Below are 8,394 nucleotides of genomic sequence, written 5' to 3' on the forward strand. Positions count from 1 at the left end.
TCAAAGTTTCCTTTTCTCTCAAAAGCCTCTGCCTCGCTGCAACATTCTGCTCTTTGAATCTTTCTTTTGATGCCCTTTGGTCTCCACGTTGTATCTTGTGGCTATACCATGAATAGCTATTCTTTGAACCTCTTCCTTAGCGGCTGATGGCTCAGCTGTGCACAATTTACGGCTGTGCAGGATATTAAAGGGTGGGCAGCGTCTTTAGAGTGATTCATGGACCTCGTCATAAGTAACAATAAATGTGTGAGGAGGGAGTTGGGAGTCGAGTACCACAGGAATCTTCACTGGGTGGCAGGTGTTAAGAGGCCTGAGGAGGTGGATGAGGATTTTTATTATTATCTTACTAGGCTTTATGTTGGGTGGTTGAGCTTCCATAGAAATGTTCACAATGCTCTTATTGCTTGAATCAAGGTTAAATAGACAAATGCATAGTAATGTCCCTGGCCTCTTAGTTAAAGCTCTCCTTAGGTCCTTTCTAACAACCAGCCACATAGAACAATATGATTTTCCTGGGTTTATAATTGTCAATAGCTATTGAATTCATGTAAGAATTTCAATTAGGATATGGTCGGCCAAATATTTACAGTATATGCTGAAAAGAATGATTTACATATTTCTTTTGATCTTCAAATATATGTGTATGTGTGTGTGTATATATATATATATAATATTCTTTATTTTTTATTTTTTAGGGAGCTTTCTGGCAAAAATTGGAAAGCCTGCTAAACAAATTTTAAAAGAGCTGTAACACTATATACACACACGCACACACACACACCTGTATATGGTAAAAATTAAAATAACATACATAGTCTCTACTAAAATAGAATAATAGAAAACTACCAATAAAAAAACCCAGAAGGCTTGACTTCTATATAAAAAAGAAGAAAGTTAAAAAGATATCTTCAGACTTTGCAAGATGTCGATACTAATTTGTCAAATAGAGGATGTGAAAGAAGGAGCTCAAACTAACAATTAAAATGGGGAATAGTTGGCAAAATTGAAGTTTTTTCTATTAAAAAACAAAACAGTTTAAAGAGGAAGATGCAATCATTCATAGGCTTCAATGAGCTTGTCACATTGCAGGCATCCCAGACATGTGTAAATGCATTTATTTAAATAAATTTGTTTGCTACTACTGTTTGCTAGGCACCACATGAGGTGTGTGAGAATGCAGAGATGAATTGTACATATAACCTGTTTTAAGAAAGCTGTCAGGGCTGGGTGCGGTGGCTCACGCCTGTAATCCCAGCACTCTGGGGAGCTGAGGTGGGAGGACTGCTTGAGCCTAGGTGTTCAAGATCATAGTTAGACCTCATCTCTATTAAAATAAATAAAAATAAATAAATAAATAAACAAATAAATAAAATAAGCACGTAAAATACTTAGAATTGTACCTGGCAATTAGTGAGAGCTCAATATGTGTTAGCCAACACTGTGATTTCTTCAGTAGTTGCATAGAAATGTGACAGGAGGCGGGTGAATCACAAGGTCAGGGGATCGAGATCATCTTGGCTAACATGAGGAAACCCCGTCTCTACTAAAAATACAAAAAATTAGACAGGCGTGGTGGCGGGCACCTGTAGTCCCAGTTACTCCGGAGGCTGAGGCAGGAGAATCGCTTGAACCTGGGAGGCGGAGGTTGCAGTGAGCCGAGATTGTGCCACTGCACTCCAGCCTGGGTGACAGAGCAAGATTCCCATCTCAAGAAAAAAAAAAAAAAGAAAACAAATGTGACACTTGTCACAAGAGACTTTGAGAAGTGTAGTCTTTCTTTGGGTAGCCATGTGTACAACTCAAGTTATGGTTTTCTTACCAAAGAAGAGGAGAATGGATATTGGAGGCAGCTAGCAGTCTATGCCACCCAAGAAAACATTCTATTTAATTCAGCCAGTCTTCATGGCTCTTATTGGACATAATGCTGGTTGTTTGTATTTCTCCTCCAAATTGACACCCACACCATGGCACAACAGTTTTATGTGCTCTGCTAGGCAAAGAATGACACTGAGTTATTGCCTCTCTGTCTGGGCACAATGTGCCTCAATGTGTCTAATTACATAGCCCATTTGTTTCCCTGACATCTAGTTCAAGGATCATAGAGTAAGAGACAGTAAATGCATGTTGAATAATTTAATGAATTCTTGAAGCCTAGTATTTTACCTTGTTTATTTTGTAAATTCAAAATATGCTGGGAAGTCTTCCAGGCTATGTGAAAAAAAAAAAGTGGACCACAGCTCATGGCTAAAATGAGGTTGGTGAGCTCTTTTAATCCCTGCTAGCTGAGGTCCAGAGCAGCATGATCATCTAAGATTTGGAAGCTTCAGATGCTACAGTAGAATGGACAGTTTCTGAGTTAGCAGTCCTAGTACAGGAGAAGTGGGGTGGTTGTGATGATTAATACTGAGTGTCAACTTGATTGGACTGAAGGATGCAAAGTATTAGTCCTGGGTGCTTCTGTGAGGGTGTTGCCAAAGGAGATTAACATTTGCATCAGTGGGCTGGGGCAGGCAGACCCACCCTTAATCTGGATGAGCACCATCTAATCAGGTGCCAGTGAGTATAAAGCAGGCAGAAGAATGTGAAAAGGCGAGACTGGCTTAGTCTCCCAGCCTACATCTTTCTCCCGTGCTGGATGCTTCCTGTCCTCTGACATCGGACTCCAGTCTTCAGTTTTGAGATTCAGACTGGCTCTCCTTGCCCCTCAAGCTTGCAGACAGCCTATTGTGGGACCTTGTGATCATGTAAGTTAATACTAAACTCCCCTTTATGTTTGTGTGTATATATATACATATATATATATATCCTATTAGTTCTGTTATTCTAGAAAACCCTAATACAGTAGTATTATGAGCTAAATTGTGCCCCTTCAAAATTCCTATGTTGAAGTCCTAATCCCTAGTACCTCAGAACATGACTCTTTAGAGACAGCTCCTTTAAAGAGGTAATTAGGCTAAAATGAGCCCTAAGATGGCTGGTGTTCTTAAATGTAAGAAAAGGAGATTAGGACAAAGATGTACGGAAGAAAGATCATTTTAAGACACAAGAAAACAGCTATCGATAAGCCAATGAGAGGGCTCTCAGAAGAAACCAGCTCTGTTGACGCCTTGATCTCAGACTTCTTGTTTCCAGAATTGTGAGGAAAGAAATTTCTGTTGTTTAAACCACCCAGCCTGTGGTACTTTGTTATGGTTGCCCTAGAAAATGAATACAGGGGTTTTCTTAAAGTAGCATGGTAAAGCAGAGACCAGGTTGAAGATCATCTTATGACATGGTAGGGTGTGCTCCAAGAGAGTATTTGATCAAGGGCTTGGCTACTAGCCCCCTGGTGTGCTTGGACTAGTGCAGTCACTTCCTAACTGGTTTTTCTGTTTTCATTCTTTTTCTCTTTTCTTTTTTTTTTCTTTAAATAACAGCTTCATTGAGATGCAATTCACTTACCATAAAATTGACTCTGTGAAAGTATAAAATTAATAATTTTTGGTATATTGTCAGAGTTGTACAACAATCACTACAATTAATTTTAGGACATTCTCACCATCTCCCTTTCCAAATTCCATACCCATTAGCAGATTCCCCATTTCCTCCCAACTCTTTCAGTTCCCACCCCCCAGACCCAATCAACCACTAATCTACTTTCTGTCTCTATAGATATGCCTATTAAATAGGAATGGTTCTCCAATACATTCCTGTCCAAATATTTTAGGATTGGGTTGAGGAAACAGGCACTAACTGGAGCATTTTCTTGGAATAACTGAGACTGTCCTGGAAGGCTCAATAAGCCAAAGAACCTAGAATTGTCATTAGTATTTAAGCTACAGCTGTAGTGCCAAACTGTAGTCAGGTCTAGAAGGTTCGAATTGAGTGGAATGTAGTGAAGATGGCCACAAGGGAGACTATCATGCTTGAGAATTCTCTGGCAGGTGATCTTAAGACATAGTCACAAGAGGAGGAAAAAATGATAAAAAGCTAAATAACTAGATGAAAAAATAAAAAAGAATGACAAGAGAAAGAAAAATAGTAAGTATATGACTAAAGATGGGAAGGGCTTTTTTTTTTTTTTTTTTTTTTTGAAGCGGAGTCTCAGAGCTTTGCTCTGTTGCCCAGGCTGGAGTGCAGTGGTGTGCACTCGGCTCACTGCAACCTCCACCTCCTGGGTTCAAGCGATTCTCCTGTCTCAGCCTCCTGAGTAGCTGGGATTACAGGCGTGCGCCACCATGCCCGGGTAACTTTTTTTGTATTTTTAGTGGAGACGGGGTTTCACCATGTTGGCTAGGCTGGTCTTGAACTGCTAACCTCATGACCTGCCTGCCTTGGCCTCCCAAAGAGCTGGGATTACAAGCATGAGCCACCATGCCCAGCCAGGAAGGGCTCTTTTAGCTTATGAGTACTATCTCAAACAGCACTGAGTTTTGTAGTTTGATTGTTTCAAGCCAAGAGAAATTACAGTTTCAATAAGGTTTCCAGTTTTCAAGATTTCTCAGATATTTCTAAACATCCCACTGTAAGTAACCACAGAACATTAACCGTAGAGTGAATTGTTCCAAGATTCTTGCAGTATTTGGCTTTCAATCACCTTTAAGTGTAGAGTACATTTAAAATTAAATAATCCATGAAGTCATCTAGAAAATAAGAAAACATGTGATTACCATGCATTTATTAGTGAGCCACAGATTCCTTGCTGTTTCAGGCCAGTATGACTACATTCAAGGAAGTCTTTTGTAATAATTCAGCTGTAATAACATGCCTCATTTAGAATGTATTAGGAATATGCTTCTCTCCCTGCTGATTTAAAAAAGAAAGAATGTATCAGGAAATTATCATTCATTTGAGTTTATTAGAAAATTTTGAATCAATTACGCCCAATTGCAATTAAATTTCTCTAATTTATCATGCTATACCTTGCATGAGTAGTCAAAGCGGACATAGTATACAAAGTATATAACACAAGGATAGTTTGAGTAGTATGGTGGAAAGACTATATCACACGATTGTAAACACCCTGGGATCAAGATCAAATTCTAATGATTTGCACAGCTAAGGGACTTTGTGGTGTAACACATGGTCTGATTTCCGCTTGTCCTGCATTATGTGTTAGAAATGGTTTGTGAAGGAATTCATCAATTTTGTAGCTTGCTTTATTTAGGCTCTGCACAGAGCATTCTATACTGTATGATTGTTCACTTTGTTTGTCTTGTGCAGCTGTTTGCTAGAGAAACGTAAGGAGGGGTTTTGAAAACAATTAATTTTTAAAAGAGATTGGGGGTTAGGAATGCTTTAGAGATGTTTGTTAATCTTCTCATTTGAATTTAAAACAGCTTTGAACAGCTAGTTCATTGTTAGGTGTTGTGATTATGAATGGGGCACCTCTGTGTGAAACTACCAAGTTCTTCTTACAAGACCTTCCAAGCAGAAAATAACCTTTTCATTTCCTGTCCTTTACCTCCCAGAAGGGGGGAGGGGATTTGCAAATAAACCCAGCTTCAAGAAAACCCAAGAATATATGGTTTAATTGGTTCTTTGAATTGGCCAAATCTAAGTACAGGAAGGAGAGTGATCTCTTGACCAAAACATCTAGAGTTCAGATTGCTTTTCTAGAAATTTAAGTGATCTGATCATACCCTTTTATTTTAATCTTCAACAGTATTTAATAAGGAAAACATAAAATATAAACAAAGATATAATATAAATATAGAACAAATCCAAACAAATGATAATATTGATGGGAAGATTAGAAATACCATTGTTTAATTGGTCCTCTCATCACATACTTTCTTTGAATATAGCTGCATCATCTAGTTCTCCTGAAGTTCTTTTTTGGAGGTACTTTTTCTTAATGATCTTTCTTCTGAGTCTTACTGTTTATATTGGATTGCAATTTATATTTCATCATTTATTAACTTTACGTGTTTATTGAAACTGTAGGGAAAGATCTGAATAAGTATAGTAAATTCTTTTTTTTTTTTTTTTGGCAAACTTGATAGATTTGGCACAAGTTACCAGAATTTATAAACATAGCCAAAATGGTCCTTTTAGTGGTCACTCAAACAGACATTAGTTTTTTGCTTAAAATAGCACGAGGTTTAACATGCACTATAAATGCATAGATACTTTCATGCTCCTCCGTGTGAAGAGACCACCAAACAGGCTTTGTGTGAGCAACATGGCTGTTTATTTCACCTGGGTGCAGGCGGGCTGAGTCCGAAAAGAGAATCAGCGAAGGGAGATAGGGGTGGGGCCGTTTTATAAGATTTGGGCAGGTAAAGGAAAATTACAGTCAAAGGGGGTTTGTTCTCCGGTGGGCAGGAGTGGGGGTCAAAAGGTGCTCAGTGGGGGAGGTTTTTGAGCCAGGATGATCCAGGAAAAAGACTTTCACAAGATAATGTCATCACTTAAGGCAAGGACCGGCCATTTACACTTCTTTTGTGGTGGAATGTCATCAGTTAAGGCGGGGCAGGGCATTTTCACTTCTTTTATGATTCTTCAGTTACTTCAGGCCATCTGGGCATATACATGCAAGTCACAGGGGATGTGATGGCTTGGCTTGGGCTCAGAGGCCTGACATTCCTGCCTTCTTATATTAATAAGAAAAATAAAATAGTGTTGAAGTGTGGGGGCAGCGAAAATTTTGGGGGGGTGGTATGGAGAGAGAGAATGGGCGATGTTTCTCAGGGCTGCTTTGAGTGGGATTAGGGGCGGTGTGGGAACATAGAGTGGGAGAGATTAAGTTGAAGGAAGATTTTGTGGTAAGGGGTGATATTGTGGGGTTGTTAGAAGAAACACTTGTCGTGTAGAATTATTGGTGATGGCCTGGATACGGTTTTGTATGAATTGAAAAACTAAATGGAATAAGAGAAGGAGAAAAACAGGTATAAAAGATCAAAGGATTGGGAGGACCCAGGACATCTGATTAGAGAGTGCCTAAGGAGATTCAGCATAGTCCTGCCAGCAAAGATTATTTATTTACTTCAAGAGTTTAGAGTGGCGATTTGGGGATAGCACCAGGAGATATCAGCTGTGATGGCTTGCAGAAACAGTGTAAACTGGCAGTGTAAACAAGAGCAGGGCATGTATGAGTAGTTGAGAATGGTGAATAGAATTATGACTAGACGGAAGATAGTAGGGATGACAAGTTTTTTGGGGCACAGTCTAAGTTGGTCTGGTGTCTAGAATGAGACTGGGACCTAATAAAAAGGAGTGTCTATACAGGGGCTTAAATGGGCTGTACCCTGTAGCATTCCCAGGACAGGCCTGAATTCTGAGAAGCGAAAGTGGTAAAAGTATTGTCCAGTCCTTTTTAAGTTGGTGGCTGAGCTTGGTGAGGTGTGTTTTTAAAAGACCATTAGTCTGTTCTACTTTTCCTAAGACAGAGGACTGTAAGGGATATAAAGGTTTCACTGAATACTAAGAGCCTGAAAAACTGCTTGGCTGATTTGACTAATAAAGGCTGGTCTGTTATCAGACTGCATAGAGGTGGGGAGGCTAAACTGAGGAATTATATCTGACAGAAGGGAATGACAAGGCTAAACTGAAGAATTATGTCTGACAGAAGGGAAGAAATGACTGCGGTGGCCTTCTCAGACCTTGTAGGAAAGGACTCTACTTATCCAGTGAAAGTGTCTACCTAGACTAAGAGGTATTTTAGTTATCTTACTTGGGGCATGTTGAGTAAAGCTAATTTGCCAGTCCTGGGTGGGGGCAAATCCTTGAGCTCGATGTGTAGGGAAAGGAGGGGGCCTGAATAATCCATGAGTAGTAGAATAGCAGATGGAACACTGAGAAGTTATTTCTTTGAGGATAGATTTCCACGATGGAAAGGAAATGAGAGGTTCTAAGAGGCAGGCTAGTGGCTTGTACTGTAGCATAGCCTGCTTTGCTGGTGTGTGGCGATTAGGCCTGGTGGAACTGCCATCAATAAACTAAGTGTGATCAGGGTGAGAAACAGGGAAGAAGGAAACGTGGGGAAATGGGGTGAACGTCAGGTGGATCAGAGAGATGCAGTCATGAGGGTCAGGTGTGGTATCTGGAATAATGTGGGAGGCCAGATTGAAGTCCGGGGCAGGAACAATGGTAATTGTGGAGACTTAACAAAGAGTGAGTACAGCTGAAGGAGCCGGGGGAGCAGAAAGTATATGCGTCAGGTGTGAGTAAGAAAATAGATTTTGGAAATTATGAGAACTGTAGAGAGTGAGTTGAGCATAGTTTGTGATTTTTAGGGCCTCTAAAAGTATTAAAGCAGCGGCAGCCGCTGCACGCAGACGTGAGGGCTAGGCTAAAACAATAAGGTCAAATTGTTTGGACAGAAAGGCTACAGGGTGCGGTCCTGGCTCTTGTGTAAGAATTCTGACCGTGCTAACCATGCCTAGGAAGGAAAGGAGTTGTTGTTTTGTATTA

The 8,394-nt window shown here is 40.0% G+C and overlaps 1 non-coding gene across 1 annotated transcript; it reads right to left on the reverse strand.

Moving 5' to 3' along the window:
- Positions 1–694: 694 nt before the first annotated feature.
- LOC116809877 (U7 small nuclear RNA) lies at positions 695–756 on the reverse strand. Its single transcript, XR_004370045.1, has one exon. It is a non-coding gene; the product is annotated as a U7 small nuclear RNA (small nuclear RNA).
- Positions 757–8,394: the final 7,638 nt, after the last annotated feature.

Source organism: Hylobates moloch, unplaced genomic scaffold (assembly GCF_009828535.3).
Source record: "Hylobates moloch isolate HMO894 unplaced genomic scaffold, HMol_V3 SCAFFOLD_1, whole genome shotgun sequence".
NCBI lineage: Eukaryota > Metazoa > Chordata > Mammalia > Primates > Hylobatidae > Hylobates > Hylobates moloch.